Raw genomic sequence first — 18,479 nt, forward strand, 5'->3', positions numbered from 1 at the left:
GCAACACAAGTCATACTGTAACTGAATGTTATTAAAAATGACCTCTCCTTTTCAATCTGCAGCACTGTCATTTTCTGTAAAGTTCAATGCAATATGGCAACCTGAAGGTGTTCTGTACACAGATGGTGTACAGAAGAACGCACCTCAGAAATGTAAATTCCTGCTTGTGTGATTGGCTTGCTGATTTTCCCAGAAGTCTGCACCAAGATACAAGTCAGATTTTGAGCATCCCCTTCAATAAAAATGTAATTTTTGGTGAGATACTCCCGAAGGGAAATCATGTCTAAAGGGATGCAGACAATGCCATTTTGCTCATTAGAACCCTGCAAGTCCAGCAGCTGGTTGATAATTATAAAATCACTCCAATTCATCTACATTTTGCACATTGACACAGACAAACAGCTATTTCTATAGAATAACATAAGTCAGAATCTGCAACAAAGTTTGTTAAAATCCATGCAATGTGCATTGATCATCCAGAGAAGAAGGTTTTTCTTTTAACAAAAGTGGAGTTACTCATTAACCACTTGCCACCCAGCCACAGTAAATTTACTGCAGCAGGATGACGTGGGCAGGCTGGTTCACATACATTTACATCACCAGCTTATGGGCTTGCAGAGTTCCCCTCCTGCGACCGCTGTGTCCACCAGACAAAGCAGATTGCAGCTCTCGCTACCTGGACACTTTAACCAGCTGGGTATAATGTGATCGCTATATGATCACATGATCACAATGTAAAAACAACTGTTATGACTGGGTTTCATTTATAACAGCTGTGCCTAGTATTGTGATGCTGTGATTGGCTCATAACTATCACATGGTACCTGGGCCAATCACAGCAGCCTGTACCATGTGATATCTGTGGGCCAATCACAGCATATAATAGTAATCACAGCTGTTATGAATGTAACCCATTCATGACAGTTCAAAACATTGCCGTTACAGTGATCATCACTGTAACAGCAATCAAAGTTAAAAAAATTACTTAAAAAATCCCTGATCACCCGGCAGTATGTAAACAAGGCAGACCGCCATTCTGTCAGAAGAGGGGAAGGTACTGATCCTGTGTTTCTGCTAAGCAAGAAAAAAGAAATAAAAATATCCCATAGGTGGTAGACGTTATAACTTTTGCGCAAACAAATCAATATACGTTTATTGGAGTTTTTATTACCAAAAACACGTAGCAGAATACATACAGTGCCTTGAAAAAGTATTCATACCCCTTGACATTTTACACATTTTGTTTTGTTACAACCAAAAACATAAATGTATTTTGTTGGAATTTTATGTGATGGACCAACACAAAGTGGCACAAAATTGTGAAGTGGAAGGAAAATGATAAATGGTTTTCAACATTTTTTAAAAATAAGTATGTGAAAAGTGTAGTGTGCATTTGTATTCAGCCCCCCTGAGTCAATATATTGTAGAACCACATTTCGCTGCATTTACAGCTGCAAGTCTTTTTGGGGATGTCTCTACCAGCTTTGCACATCTAGAGAGTGACTATTTTGCCCATTCTTCTTTGTAAAATAGCTCAAGCTCTGTCAGATTGAAAGGTCATAGCAATATGCGGGGCGAACATGGGATAGCTCAAAGGGGGTCTGCAGATCTCTTCTCCCTGCTTTCTGTATTCACAGGTTGTCATTGGTTGCAGCGGTATCCCTGGGCAACAACAGCCATGGGATTGGTCGGCGGTATCAGGCAGTGGATTGGACAGAATGGGTGGGTGTAAAGCCCGCGTGGAGGGAGCAGAGAATAGGAGCTGAGGGCAGTCAGTCACTAGCCGTGGGACCAGACCGCTACTCCCACCCACCCTTCCTATTTCTGAGAAGTCGTGTTGTTCAGTGGGGGGAGTAGTCGTCCAGCATTGTCTGGATAGACACCGTATAATTTTGTTTAACAAATTTTTAGCCAGGTTGGCTCATATTTCATTCAAATTTAAGTTATTATCAGGTTACCCCTTGGATAACACCGTGGCCATTTATTTAAATTCCAAAATAAATAAATATTGTGAAAATTATAAACTGTTTCTATGTCTCGTTATTTTTATTATAATCCATTTGTGCTAGCCCATGGATGGAGAGCATCTGTGAACCAATTTTTTTAAGTCTTGCAACAGATTCTCAATTGGATTTAGGTCTGGACTTTGACTGGGCCATTCTAAGACATGAATATGCTTTGATCCAAACCAGGGGTCTCAAACTGGTGGCCCTTCAGCTGTTGCAAAACTACAAGTCCCATCATGCTTCTAATTGTCAGCCTTGCAATGCCTCATGGGACTTGTAGTTTCACAACAGCTGGAGGGCCGCCAGTTTAAGACCCCTGATCTAAACCATTTCATTGTAGCTCTGGCTGTATGTTTAGGGTCGTTGTCCTGCTGGAAGGTGAACATCCACCCCAGTCTCAAGTCTTTTGCAGACTCTAACAGGTTTTCTTCTAAGATTGCCCTGTATTTGGCTCCATCCATCTTCCCATCAACTCTGACCAGCTTCCCTGTCCCTGCTGAAGAAAAGCATTCCCACAACACGATACTCTCACCACCATGTTTCATGGTGGGGATGGTGTGTTCAGGGTAATGTGCAGTGTTAATTTTCCATCACACATAGCATTTTGCTTTTAGGCCAGAAAGTGCAATGGTGGTCTCATCTGACCAGAACACCTTCTTCCACATGTTGGCTGTGTCCCCCATATGGCTTCTTGCAAACTGCAAACAGAACTTCTTATGACTTTCTTTCACCAATGGCTTTCTTCTTGCCAATCCTCCATAAAGGCCAGATTTGTGGAGTGCACTACTAATAGTTGTCCTGTGGACAGAATCTCCCACCTGAGCTGTGGATCTCTGCAGCTCCTCCAGAGTTACCATGTGCTTCTTCGCTGCTTCTCTGATTAATGCTTTCCTTGCCCAGCCTGTCAGTTTAGGTGGACGGCCATGTCTTGGTAGGTTTGCAGTTGTACCATACTCTTTCCATTTTCGGCTGAACAGTGAACAGTGCTCCGTGAGATGTGCTCCCAAAGCTTGGGATATTTTTTTATAACCTAACCCTGCTTTTAACTTCTCCACAACTTTATTCCTGACCTGTCTGGTGTATTCCTTGGCCTTCATAATGCTGTTTGTTCACTAAGGTTCTCTAACAAATCTCTGAGGGCTTCACAGAACAGCTGTATTTATACTAAGATTACATTACACATAGGTGGACCCTATTTGCTAATTAGGCGACCTCTGAAGGCAATTGGTTCCACTAAATTTTAATTAGGGGTTTTATGCCCTGTACACACGGTCGGATTTTCCGACGGAAAATGTGTGATAGGACCTTGTTGTCGGAAATTCCGAGCGTGTGTGGGCTCCATCACACATTTTCCATCGGAATTTCCGACACACTAAGTTTGAGAGCTTGCTATAAAATTTTCCAACAACAAAATCCGTTAAAAAAAGGACAAAAATATTATTTTGGTACAGTGTCGCAGGACTGCACAATTGTCAATTAAAGCAACGCAGTGCCGTTTCACAAAAAATGGTCTGGTCATGAAGGAGGGTAAACCTTCCAGAGCTGAAGTGGATACTGTTACCAGTCAGTATCCCTGATCACCGCCACACCAGTCATATGATGACGCTGTACTGCACTGGTGACAGTGTGTTAAAAAAAATAAATATATATATATTTGAAGAGGACTGATCTACAAGAAAGGGCGGGGGGGGGCTATGTAGTATATAAAAAAAAAAAAAAAGGAAGGCTTTGAAGAGTACTGGGATACAAGAAAGGGGGGGGGGGCTGTGAAGAGGACTGGGATGTATGGAAAGGGGGGATGTGAAGGGGACTGGGATACAAAAAAGGGGGGTTGTGAAGGGGGCTAAGATACAAGAAAGGTGGGCTGTGAAGGGGACTGAGATGCAAGGAAGGAGGCTGTGATGTAAGGTGAGAGCTGTTATGTGAAGGGAACTGGGATGTTAAGAGGGGGCTGTGATGTGAAGTGGTGACAGAGGATACTGATGTGAAGGTGAGGGGAACTGTGATGTGGGGTGGAGCTGAGAACACTGATGTAAAAGGGGGAGGTCTGTGATGTAAGGAGGGGCTGAGATGTTAAGGGGGACTAAGGACACTGAAGTAAAGATGGAGATGGACACTGGAGATGCTGTAATGTAAAGGGGGCTGTATTGTAAAGAAGGGGACTGTTATGTAAATGGGGCACTGTAATATAACGCTGGGGCTTCAATGTAAAGGAGGGGCACTGTAATGTATAGTGGGGCCTGTATTGTAAAAGGGGGGCTGTGATGGAAAGGGGTCTGTATTGTAATGGGAGGGGGGCTGTATTGTAAAGGGGAGTGCTGTGATGTAAAGGAGGGCAATGTAATGCAAAGTGGGGCTGTGATGTGATAGTGCCTTGAGGCGTTTCAGTTCGCATTTGCAGCGCTATACAAGTCATTTATTCATGCATTCATGTGAAGGGGGTGCTGTAATGTAAAAGGGGGCTGTTTTGTAAAGGGGGGTGGCTGTGATGTAAAGGAGGGCACTGTGATGTAAAAGGGAGCACTGTGATATAAAGAGGGGCACTGTGATGTAAAGAGGGGCACTATGATATAAAGAGGGGCACTGTGATGTAAAAGGGAGCACTGTGATGTGTAAAGGGGGCACTGTGATGTAAAGAGGGGCACTATGATATAAAGAGGGCACTGTGATGTAAAGAGGGGCACTGTGATATAAAGAGGGGCACTGTGATGTAAAAGGGAGCACTGTGATGTAAAGAGGGGCACTGTGATGTAAAGAGGGGCACTATGATATAAAGAGGGGCACTGTGATATAAAGAGGGGCACTGTGATGTAAAGAGGGGCACTGTGATATAAAGAGGGGCACTGTGATGTAAAGAGGGGCACTGTGATATAAAGAGGGGCACTGTGATGTAAAAGGGAGCACTGTGATGTAAAGGGGGCACTGTGATGTAAAGAGGGGCACTATGATATAAAGAGGGCACTGTGATGTAAAGAGGGGCACTGTGATATAAAGAGGGGCACTGTGATGTAAAAGGGAGCACTGTGATGTAAAGAGGGGCACTGTGATGTAAAGAGGGGCACTATGATATAAAGAGGGGCACTGTGATATAAAGAGGGGCACTGTGATATAAAGAGGGGCACTGTGATGTAAAGAGGGGCACTGTGATATAAAGAGGGGCACTGTGATGTAGAGAGGGGCACTGTGATATAAAGAGGGGCACTGTGATGTAAAGAGGGGCACTATGATATAAAGAGGGGCACTGTGATGTAAAGAGGGGCACTGTGATATAAAGAGGGGCACTGTGATGTAAAGAGGGGCACTGTGATATAAAGAGGGGCACTGTGATGTAAAGAGGGGCACTGTGATATAAAGAGGGGCACTGTGATGTAAAAGGGAGCACTGTGATGTAAAGGGGGGCACTGTGATGTAAAGAGGGGCACTATGATATAAAGAGGGCACTGTGATATAAAGAGGGGCACTGTGATGTAAAAGGGAGCACTGTGATGTAAAGGGGGGCAATGTGATGTAAAGAGGGGCACTGTGATATAAAGAGGGGCACTGTGATGTAAAAGGGAGCACTGTGATGTAAAGGGGGGCACTGTGATGTAAAGAGGGGCACTATGATATAAAGAGGGGCACTGTGATGTAAAGAGGGGCACTGTGATATAAAGAGGGGCACTGTGATATAAAGAAGGGCACTGTGATGTAAAAGGGAGCACTGTGGTGTAAAGGGGAGTCTGTGATGGGAAGAGGGCTGTGATATAAAAGGAGGGCTGTGATGTAAAAGTGAGGACTGATGACACTTATATAAAGGGGAAACTACAATGAAAGATCTGGGTCATAGTACAAATATGAGACTCAGACCACTGCTGGAAGAAAATTTTACTGACTGGACCTCAATTAATTTTATTTCTATACCCCTTCTATAGACCACTTCTATAGGGTGCCAACAAGCAAGGGTGGTTACATTCCTACATACAGTGGGACCCTGGAGAAGGAACGTAATCACCCCTCTAAACAGAAAAGAAATCAGATCATAGCAGCAAAACAAAGGAATTTGGAGATTTTGAGCAGGTTGGGAGTAATAGAAGGAACTTTTTGAGTTTAAAATACGTACTGATTTTAGCAGAGTTTAGTGTCACTTTAATCTGCCATATCAGGTGTTCCCACTTTTTCAGGGAAGTCAGCTTTGCCCAAATCCCTCCACTCCTCCCTACTGATAGCACCTGTTACTCTATCATTCTACCCTCTTACATAGTGGGATCAATAGCTCCTAGAAAAAAGGTAAGCACAGAACAGTCCAATGCACAGAAATAACATCATGTTCTGGCAAACAGAGTCATCCAGTCCCTGTGAGAAGCAAGGACATTGGATGAAAGGCTTGCTGCTTGTTCCAGGCTTCCTGCAGGCACCTTGTCCTTGTCACTCTGCTTCTCTCCTCTGAGCCCCCTAGTGGCCAATTGGCGTCTAATCTCCAGCTAATGTAATCAGTGGTGTGTATAGTGTGCCTTCAGTCCTCTCTGTGCTCTGAGGCTCAGCGCTGCTGCTTACAACTGCTGTCACATCACCTGTCTTCCTGGAAAGACAACGATCCAGTCTTTGTACATGGCTCTTCTCTCCTGTGGATTACTGATGTGAGGCTGCGTTTTTGGAAGCCTATACTTGTCAGAAGCTTTTCAACTGATGTGCATTGCAAGGCTGTAACGATGTGAGATCATTCAGAGTATGGAGCTTACTACAGGTTCCTGAGATCAGGTAAGATGTTACAGCCCAGGTAAATTCTCCTGTGTATGGACTGATCGTCTGTGATGACTCCATTCCACAGCAGTGTCTCATTGTAGATACTCATATGTGTAGAACAGGTACCCAATGACAGTGCTAGGAAAAGCCGATTATTTAGTAATCAAACATCATTAGCATGTGCGTGTGTGTCAAATGTGTATTCACTGTCATTTCATCAGGATCAATATTAAACCTTATATGCAATGTTTATTTGCCAATTTGACATATTTTCTATTTTGCATGTCTTTATATGAAATTGTACCAAGGAAAACTTGACAAGGTGCCACTTGATGATCAGTGATTTGGGTTCATTCACTATCATACCTTAGTGTGGTTCCTAAACCTATTCATTCACTAATAAATCATTATTAAAGAAACCATCATGACCTAACTTCTTACAAGACCTTCTAGGCATAGTAGCTCATGATGATTTAAGTCTATGATCCTGTCCTTTTGGTTCTACTAAGGCTTTTGTGTTGTGTGGGAGATATTTTAATACATTTCAATACAGTGTATTAAACTTGGACTAAGATAATATCATGCTTTATTGGCATTGCATTTATACAATGAAATTTATGTTATTTATATTTACTATAAAGCATGATTAGAATTACTGCATTTTGAAGCACAGAAGTAGCACACTGATGAAGGTACATTTCAAAGGACTTAAACAATAAACTATATATATATATATATATATATATATATATATATATATATATATATATATACACGCTCTCTCTCTCTATATATATATATATATTTTGTGTGTATATATATATATAGAGAGAGAGAGAGACTTGCCTGCGCATATGTTGCACATGGATCTGATGTCCACAGAGCACCCCCAAATACCAATGCATTGAGCACATGGCCCATTTACTAGGTATAGCTTAGTGTTGTGCCTCCCGGATGCTGCATGTACATTTGGCCACATGTGCACATGAAATCACACTGGATCTCCCTGGTAATGGAAGGTTTAGAGTGTAGGTGGAACACTGCTTGAGTAACATCTGCACTAGATGCTCAGCCACTACTCATCCTTATGAGAACTCTCAAAGAATGTGCTCAACGAACGGGTTGAAAATATATGTGATTGTAACCTGCGTTGGCTTAAAGAACACTTGAGACGTCATGAGAAAAGCATTGTTGCTGCTGTTACTGACTGGAAAATGCTAGTTGCCTGGCAATGTCTGGCTTCAGTACTTCTGAGTTATTGACCCAAGCAGCATATCAGATAAGAGCCAGAAGCCCTTATATCTGTGCTTTAGAGCATGAAAAAAAATAGCCAGGCAACCAGTTTTTTTCTGAAGTTTAGCAATGACAGCCTACATTTTTCTGTTATGGTAGGTTTTCTTTCAAAGGGATATACACTATATTACCAAACGTATTGGAACACCTGCTTTTACATGCACATCTTGTCTTTATGGACCTTGCTGTGTGTACTGGTCCAAATCATTTGGTGGTGGTGGTGGGGGGGGGATTATGGTGTGGGGTTGTTTTTCAGGGGTTGGGTTTGGCCACTTAGTTCCAGTGAAGGGAACTCTTAAAGTGTCAGCATACCAAGACATTTTGGGCAATTTCATGGTCCCAACTTTGTCCAAACAGTTTGGGGATGGCCCCTTCCTGTTCCAACATGACTGCGCACCAGTGCATAAAGCAAGGTCCATAAAGACATGGAGTAGCAAGTTTGGAGTGTAGGAACTTGACTGGTCTGCACAGAGTCCTGACCTCAACCTGATAGAACACTTTTGGGAGGATTTAATGTGGAGACTGTGAGCCAGGCCTTGTCATGCATATCAGTGCCTGACATCACAAATGTGTTTCTGGAAGAATGGTCAAATATTCCCATAGACACACTCCTAAACCTTGTGGAAAGCCTTCACAGAAGGGTTAAAGCTATTATAGGTGCAAAGGGTGGGCTAATTCATTATTGAACCATCTGGACTAAGACTGGGATGCCATTTAATTTGATCTGAGTGTAAAGGCAGGTGTCCCAATACCTTTGGTGATATAAAGTATATGAGATATCTTTGTGAACATATGTGAAGAGATTCATTTTCAAATATAAAAATGTACATTTTTTTCCAGAATTGTAATGTGGGTGTGTGAACACTGAACTCTAGAGAAAAAGAGTCTGGTAAAAAAGTGATGGGCACGATGAAAATGATTGGCCTCATTACTATTCTGAGTTATGTCCTAGGGAAACCAGGCTCTGAAAGTACAACCTTTCCCTTGACTGCATGCTGAAAACAGTGTGAGGTCTAACAAAGATTTTTACACAGATCAAATAACTAAAGTTCCCATGTATAAGCAGCTGTATCACCATCTCAGAATACCTCATTGTTCTCCCAAAATCAAACTTTTTCATATTAAAAATTAACAGTGAATAAACAATGCTGGGATGAAAACAATCTAATTTTTTTTTTTTTTGTGGGGGGGGGGGGGCATTCTTGTTTGGCATCCCATTTTATTGCTGCTTTGAGGTTTATGCGTTTTTTTTTTTTTATAAATGTCCGTTTTTGGAAAAGTACTTTATCTACCGTTAGATTGTAAGCTCCATGTGCAGCCCCCCCCCCCCCCATTCTTTCTGTATTGAACCATATTGTACTTGTACTGTCCTCCTTTATATTGTAAAGCGCTACGCAAACTGTTGGTGCTATATAAATCCTGAATAATAGTAAGAAAAAAATGTTGTTTTCTATATTGTCTTATCAGTGGTGACAGTATACACCTACAAGAGTGTTATGGTAAAAGCTGTCATATACAAGCTTGTTCATTCTTCACAGTCCAGCTATCTTGGAGCAAAATGCCTGTCACTACAATGGGAGTGGGATGGAAAAAAACACAGACTGTTATATGCACTAAAGCACATGTTGTGATTATTAAGTCAAAACATTTATATCCTACCTAATACATAAACACTGAATTCAGGTTGGAACTGATCTCAGAGGTAAATGCCTACATCAGTAATAATCCATGCTCCTGTAGCAGAGTTACAGCACATTCTGCCACCTTGGGGCCAGCCCAAAAAGGTCATATTTCAGAACATATTTCTAATACCAAAATCATTCTATCATGTGCTCTAGGACTATAGTCGCGTGCACAGGGTGTGCCGGGTGTGCCTGTACACACCCTAATCACCCCGCATGGTGCTGATTCCCCCTACTGCCCACCACATTGTGTTTACTATGCTTCAGTTTGTGAATGAACAGGAAGCCGCCCAGCACAGGGCACTTCCCATTCATTCACTGTCCAGGGCATCTAAGACTGCAGAGAAAGGAACTAGGAAATCTCTGTCCTCCCCTTTCTCTCTTTCAAAAGTGAGACGCCTGGGAACCATATAGACCCCTGATATTTTACTAAACAATTGTTTAAAAAAATGATTAAAAAAAAATTATATTGTAAAAAAAAAATAAAAAATCGAATTGTAAGAAATAGAAAAATATTATAAAAATAAAAAAACTGCTTACACCATCCACTGCTCTACTGGCACCATTCACTGTCCCACTGACATGTCCACTGCTCTACTGACACCAAGGGGTTGAATTACTAAAGGCAAATCCACTTTGCACTACAAGTGCACTTGGAAGTGTAGTCGCTTTAGATCTGAGGGGAAGATCTGAAATGAGGGGAAGCTCTGCTGATTTTATCATCCTATCATGTACAAGCAAAAATGCTGTTTTTTATTTTCCTTGCATATCCCCCTCAGATGTACAGTGACTGCACTTCCAAGTGCACTTGCAGTGCAAAGTGGATTTGCCTTTAGTAAATAACTCCCCATGTCACCATGCTCTACTGACACCAATGTTTTTAATACATTTTAAAATGTTTGGATACATTTATTTATAAGAGTGTGTGTGTATATATATATATATATATATATATATATATATATATATATATATATACAAAATATATATACAAACACACACACACATGCACACGCATGTGTGTTTGAGCTCTGGGCTTCACACCCTAATGCAACAGGCTGCGCACACCTATGTCTAGGACACACATTTGATGCCGTAGTAGTGATGTGTAACATTAACACATTCATAGTATAATGCTTTCAAACCGTATATTTTATAATCTGTACTATTTACATTTTGGCATAGTACTGATTTCAAGCTGTATGCATAGTCCAATGTATTCAAGGTGCTACAATGGACCTGGTGGAAGGTGCTGTCCCCTGTACAGACAAATAAGCATTTCCACTAGCACATCTCTTATATATTATAATCTGGGATATTTTGCATTTTGGCCTACAAATAGCACAGGTTGCATGACCTATGGATTGATTTTTCAATATCTTCAAGGTGATGCAGTTGGCAGGAGGGATGGCTCTGTCCACTGTACGTACATAAAAATTTCCACCATCATATCCCTAATGAGAGTAAGGGGTTAATTTACTAAAGGCAAGTAGAATGTGCACTGCAAAGTGCATTTGAACTCTGCAGGTGCAATTGCTGAAGGGCTTAGTGAATGAGGTAAACCTTTACTTTGCAATAAATACCCAATTGTGTACAAGGAAAATACAAAAACAGCATTTTTGCTTCCACCTGACTGGATGCTGGAAGTCAGCAGAGCTTCTGCTCATTTACTAAGCTCTAGAGCAACTGCTCTTGCAGAGTGAAACTGCAATTTGCAAAGTGCACAGTCTATTTGCCTTTAGTAAATCAACCCCTAACTGTCTTTATTTAGACATCAGTAAAAATCATATCACCAACCAACATTACAGGACAATGCAAGGCCCCAAAGGTAGGGATGGTTCAGATAGATTGGTAATATTCTTATTATCATTGATTCCCGTATGTATCATTTATCATGTATCATTGGCAAAGAAATAAAAAATCTATTACCTTTTGAACTTTACACTGATAAAACATTAACACATCTTGCTCTCATTTATGAAGCCAGTCCCTGTATTAATCTTGAGGTATTGATTTTTAAACTTATAATGGACTTTTTTATTGATTTGACAGAGGTTAAGGACCTGTATCAGAACAGAGGAGAACTCTCTTTCTCTCTAACAACCCAGAGACACAAGCAGCATAAAACTTATAACTCTTTTCCAATTATTAATTAGAAAAAAAAGATTAATTATAAAAAAATCATTATATGGATGACCTTCCGTTTTAACACCATGGTGCCATTTGAAAATGGTTGTGTAGTAATTATTCTCTGCCACAGCACATGGTTTCAGTGGCTGTAGTTTGTCATGGCAGGGGTTAGTGCTACAGCGTCAAGCTGTCATTGACAGATGGAATCCACCATCGTGCCTTGGAACTGAACCAACCACCTGAGCATCCTGTGCCAATATGAAGGATAACAGCACTGTGTAGCACAATGTAAGCATAAGGTGGTGGGGATAACCCATGATGGGGACATTCTATGATCAAGAAATTTATAGGGAACATTTGAACACCTTTTAAGGAATAAAAAGTGTTTGCAGTGTGTACAATCAAAACCTGGTTGTAGATTAGGGAAGGTTCATTTAAATAGTGTCTGAGCTGAGTCTACACTTTGCCAAAATATTGAAAAATCAAGACGTTGGAGCGAAAATATGCTGTTGTGGTGAATTTTATTGCCGCAAGTGAAGGAAGAGAAATTAAGATGGTTTTAGAGGGTTAAAGAGGGCTCTTTTAACTAACCCGGATTTGTTCTTTCACCAAAAAAGGCCTCCCGTGTGCTAAGAACTTTAAATATTGAGGAACCCTAACCCTAATTTGTCATGTAAATAGCCAAAAAAGTGAAATTTTATATTATATTGTTATCTTTTTTGAAAAACTTTCTTTTTTAACAGTTTTTTGACTTTCGGAAAAATATTTTAGGTGAATGTTGAGTACGCCTAGAAATACTGTATGTACAGAAGCATCTCTCAGTGATCTCCTGATGCTTATCATCAAAGCAATGTGAACACCATGTCCATACTGACTTGACCACCACATGGCTTTGTTAGGATAGCAAACACTGCCTATGCAGTGCCAAGATTTCAGGCTAATTTTGACAAAAATTCAATGATGTTTTAAAAGCTAAATCAACTTCAATGAGATCACTTCTCCTTATTTCTCACAAACAATTCTGCACACCACAGACACATACACACTAATAGAATCTTGTGCATCACATACGCACACAAAAATATGATGATACATATCAAAACATGAGATGGAGAAGATCACACCCTCTTAACAACTTAACAAACATACATTAAAATATGACAGGTACAAATTCATAATACAAAACAGCATACGACCCAATGCAGCAGCATCACACAATTTGTTTACCCTCCCAAGTGATGCTCCAATCAATGCATGCTCCTAACTTGTGTTCCTTACTGAAAACTGCAGATCATGATGAAAGAAAAGTAGATCACAATTTGAAATGTATATGGTAAGCCTGATGTTAGAGGTCAGGTTTAGTGTACACATGCTGGCTCAGGATTGGTTGACATTACCATGTGAATTATAGTAGTGTCTGTCACAAGCTAAAGACCCAGGGCCACAACACTGTCTGAAGCATGTGCCATAGGTGCCAGATCCTTGCCATACCACTGCCCGTGACATAAACCTTGACTTCGCTGACATTCCCTGTGAGTTGCATTAGCATTTTTGGGGGAACAGTGCTGTTTTCCGCCACAGCAACATATCATTGTAATAGTAATGTATTGCTTGTTAAAACAGCTAGCTATGGATTCAAATTATAAATGATCTTTTGCTGTAGAGGTGAATGGGGGTCTAGCCCAGGTCTCCCTTATGGGAACATGAAGTAAAATACAGCATAAAAAAAATCCCCCCCCACCCCCCATGTATGCCCATGTGTTCTTATTTTATGAGCATTAAATGCTTATACAAACTTGAATAATGTCAATGTTTTTGCTGTCTCACTAGTGGCCATACAGTATAAGAATTTCATTTGAATATTTTCATTTCAAGAACATTCATTTGATTTTTTAATAACATTCATCAAGCATCGGATATACTGAGAATTTTCACACACATATTTGTATGAATGTTTGTTTGAAAATCTACTGGTGTATGGCCAGCTTCACCTATCTCCTTCTTATCTTAGTGCTAACAATTTAGGCAAACAGATTCCCAGTTGCTTTGCATTACTGTATAACTGTGAAATGGAAAAAAAGGCTCTCCTAAACTCAAAAGCAAATTGTGCTTTACAACTCCACTGCATTAATGCAAAAATCTCACTTCTGTTGTATCCTTGTACCCAGGAGACATAGAAGATTCCTCTGATTTAAAAATGTATTTTGATGTAAATACACATGGTTGTAAACTTAGTTCTGAGGTGGTTAAGATTGTAAGATTAAAGTCTTGTAGCTAAATTGATCAGGTTTAAAGGATGGTTCCTCCCAGATTTGATGTTCCTCTTTTTCTTGGAAGGCACTACTGGGTTCAGCAATCTTCTTTTCCCCTGCATACATCCAGTGATGCCGATGCAGTATTTTGTTTCTGTGTCCTTTATCATATATTTTTATATATTGAAGCTATCACTCTCTTGCAACTGAATTCCCAGATCATGTTTATTATTATTATTATTTATTACTCCTTGAAGGAGTAAGACTTTATTTTTTGGGCTTGCAGTAGCCATTGTGTTTGTGCAGAACTGTAAATTGTGTAAGGATATTGTGCCACTGGTATATCAATTCAACTTTCCAACAAAATTGGAATCATTTGGCATAGCTCCCAACTGTCCCTGATTTCGAGGGAATGTCCCTCATTCGGAACAAAGTCCCTCTTTCCTCCTCATTTGTCCCTCATTTTGCTCTGATCTATATAGTTGTATATAGAATGCACTACTTATCTATCAAAAAGTGTTTCCCAGTACTAAACCTTTCAACCAATTTCTGTATTGCTGCATTTATAAATTTCAAAGCTACTATATAGGAATAGTAGTGGTAAAAAAGCACTTGGGGGTTTAAGCAATCTTTTTTTTGACAATTCTCCTTTAAGGGGGCGTGGCAGGGGGTGTGTCCTATAACGACATACTTTTGCTAATAATTTGGGGTCCAGTTTGTCAGTTTTACAATTTTATATGCCATTTCATCAGCCAAGCTGCCATTGGATGTGTCTGTAGTTCTTGCTGAAAAAAAATGAATGCGGAGAGCAGTAGAGTGAGATTCCTTCAGTCTAAACACATCTGTACAACTACAAGTGATTTTAAAGCAAATTTTTTAGGGGATTTCAGATGCAATTTAAATAACTTACTATCTTTCCTGTTCTTTCTTGTATTCCAATATAATCTTCCTGCTAAAAAAAGCTTATCTGCAGAGCACTGGCACTGAGATCTGGTTTTGGGGTGGAGCCCCACTGGAGTCACCCCTAGATGCATGCTCCAGGGAAGGACTACAGGGCGAAGCATGCTCACATTTACAATATAATTCTGATATAAAGCTGAGCACGCATGTACGCTGGTGCTATGCACAGGGGAGTAGTAAATGTATTTAATACTACTTTAACTGTATGCAAAAAGTTCATAGACACACTAGGGTTCTGGCATGTTGGAGAATTATATTGGAGCATGAGATGTGGTAAACAAGCACTGAGTTTGGGTATGTATCAAGAATTATGCATTTAAAGCAGAACTATACTCTCCTGTTTTCCATTGCTGTGATTTGCCAGAGCTGACATCCTCAGCCCAGTGGCTTCCGGATATTGATCTCCCACTGTTTCTATTGGCCGGGCTGAGATGACGTCACTCCTACACATGCACGGGAATTCAGTCATTGTGACATTGCCAAAATTCTTACACTCAGCTGAGCATGCGCAGCTCTGTGTACAGTGCTGACAGGAGGGTAAGTAACCTTAACCACTTGCCGACCAGCCGCCGTCATTACACTGCAGCAGGTTGGCTCGGCAAAACGCTGTAGCTGTAAGTCGGTCCCTTTAACAGCTATAGGAGGCGCGCGCGATGTCCGCTGGCCACCCGCGATCGCTCCACAGAGAGCAAGAATGGAGATCTGTCAATGTAAACAAACAGATCCCCGTTCTGATAGGTGAGTAGAGCGAGATCGCCTGTTCCTAGTGATAAGGAACAGCAATCTCTCTGTGCTTCCAGTCAATCCACTCCCCCCACAGTCAGAAACACCTCCCAGGGAACACATTTAACCCCTTGGTCGCCCACAGTGTTAACCCCTTGCCTGTCAGTGCCTTATATACAGTGATCAGTGGCTATTTTTAGCTCTGAACACTGTAATAATGTCACTGGTCCCAAAAAAGTGTGAAAAGTGTCTGATCTGTCCTCTGCAATGTCGAAGTCCCGCTAAAAAAATATAAATAAATATGTCCCCTATTTTGTAGACGCTATAACATTTACGCAAACCAATCAATATACACTTATTGCGATTTTTTTTACCAAGAATATGTAGAATACATATTGGCCTAAACTGATGAAGACATTTTATTTATTTATTTATTTTTTAATATTTAGTATAGCAAAAAGTAAAAAAATATTGTTTTTTTTCTAAATTGATGGTCTTTTTTGTTTATAGCGCAAAAAATAAAAAACGCAGAGGTGATCAAATACCACCAAACTAAGCTCTATCTGTGGAAAAAAAGGACATCAAAATTGTTTGTGTACAGCGTCAAATGACCGCACAATTGTCAATTAAAGCGACGCAGTGCCGTATCACAAAAAATGGCCTGGTCATTAAGGGGCTAAATCATTCCGGGGCTGAAGTGGTTAAAGGGTTAGTTCACCTTTACTAAAAAACTTCCTATGCAAGTAAAAGGTGTCTGTAGATAAAAACAAACTGTGCAGCACTGACTAAATTTACATATCTCCTAATGCCTGACTGGAATACTCCCAGGATGCTGCTAGAACTTTGCTAAGAGAGGCCTAGTCATTACTTAGACCTAGTCATCACAGGAGTGAGCGCTTTCTCTCCCCTGATACAGTAGCTCTGGGCTCACGTTTGAGAGCTTACTCTTGCAATGGTGGAGGTGAGCAGTAACGAACAGGCTTCACTTAGCAACGTCCAACAATATACTAGGAGTATTCCAGTCAGGCTTCAGGATGTATGTAAATGGCCTACACGTATAGCAAGGGCATTATTCAATGTTAGTCAGAGCTGCACAGTTTGTTTTTTATCTATGGACACCCCTTATTTGCATAGCCAGTTATTTGGTAAAGGTAAACTAATCCTTTAAAGCAGAACTAAACTCTCTTATCATTTTTCAGCCAAGGAGGCTGTCATTCTGGCCTCCGTTTGAACTTCAACTGCCATGATGCTGCACATGTGATCAATATGACAGTTACATTTCCAGCATGTGCTGTTTTTTGAAACTGTTAAATCGATGAGTTTAGATCCACTTTAACCACTTGAGATCCACGCTGTAGCCGAATGACTGCTACAGCGTGGACCTGCTTTGCCGGGACTACGTCCATTGACGTCATCCCGTGCACAAGCGGCCTGCGTGTCCCCTGCAGGGTGCACGCGGCGCGCTCTGTGATCAGAGAGTCTATGAGACTCGCCTGATCACAGATCAGAGTAAGGGGTCGATCCCGACCCCTTACCACGTGATCAGCTGTCAGCCAATGACAGCTGATCATGTGATGTCAACAGAGCCGGAAATCGGCTATTTTTTCTCCTCAAAAAAAGCCGATCACCAGCGGGCTGCTGCAGATCCTCAGTGCCCACCTGTGCCCCCTGCCAGTGCCACTTAGCAATAGGCAGCAGTGCCGCCTACCAGTGCCCACAAGTGCCACCCATCAGTGCCCACAGTGCCACCCATCAGTGCCCACAGTGCCACATATCAGTGCCCACAATCAGTGCCTCAACAATAGTGCTGCACATCAGTGCCACCTATCAGTGCCCATCAGTGTCACCTACCAGTGCTCATAAGTGGCCATCAGTGCCGCCCATCAGTGCTGCCCATCAGTGCCGCCCATCAGTGCCCATCAGTGCCGCCCATCAGTTCCACCTATCAGTGGTACCTATCGGTGCCACCCATCCGTGACACCCATCCGTGACACCCATCAGTGGCTATCAGTGCCGCCTTATCTGTGCCCATCAGTACCGCCTTATCTGTCCCCATCAGTGCCGCCTTATCTGTGCCTATCAGTGCCGCCTTAACTGTGCCTATCCGTGCCCATCAATGCAGCCTATCAGTGCCCACCAGTGCCGCCTCATCAGCGCATATCAATGAAGGAGAAAAATTACCTGTTTGCAAAATTTTATAACAAACTATGAAACATGATTTTTTTTTTTCAAAATTTTCCATCTTTTTTTGTTTGTTTGTTTAGCAAAAAATAAAAATCCCAGCTGTGATTAAATACCACCAAAAGAAAGCTCTATTTGTTGGGAAAAATGATAAAAATGTAATTTGGGTACAGTGTTGTATGACCGTGCAATTGTCATTCAAAGTGCGTCAGCGCTGAAAGCTGAAAATTTCTGGATCTGGGCAGGAGGGGGGTTTAAGTGCCCAGTAAGCAAGTGGTTAAGGAATAAATCTCTTACATTCACAGTGAACATCTTTGTAACATCTTCATAGCTCCTGTTTTTTTTTTATTAGCCACATTGTCACACAGCTCTCTTCCTGCTACTCTTCTTACCTAGATCTCAGTGAATCATTTATAATGACCACATTTGGCCTAACAATGAACGCTGCAGTCTAGGCCGCAGCAAAGAACCACATTGGTAGAGCAAAATACAAATATAAGTCATCACTGGAAAAGATAACCATAAGGCCT

At 41.2% G+C, this 18,479-nt stretch overlaps 1 protein-coding gene across 2 annotated transcripts in view; it reads left to right on the forward strand.

Moving 5' to 3' along the window:
• The first annotated feature begins 6,414 nt into the window (after nt 1-6,414).
• Nucleotides 6,415-18,479, forward strand: part of HTR1E (5-hydroxytryptamine receptor 1E) — a 180,246-nt gene continuing 168,181 nt past the window's right edge. The window contains exon 1 of one of the 2 annotated variants that reach the window (XM_073626898.1): nt 6,415-6,743. The gene's annotated coding sequence lies outside the window, so the exon portion shown is untranslated. The remainder of the gene's footprint in view (nt 6,744-18,479) is intronic. The other variant, XM_073626897.1, reaches the window with a different exon arrangement.

Source organism: Aquarana catesbeiana, linkage group LG04, assembly GCF_042186555.1.
Source record: "Aquarana catesbeiana isolate 2022-GZ linkage group LG04, ASM4218655v1, whole genome shotgun sequence".
Lineage (NCBI taxonomy): Eukaryota > Metazoa > Chordata > Amphibia > Anura > Ranidae > Aquarana > Aquarana catesbeiana.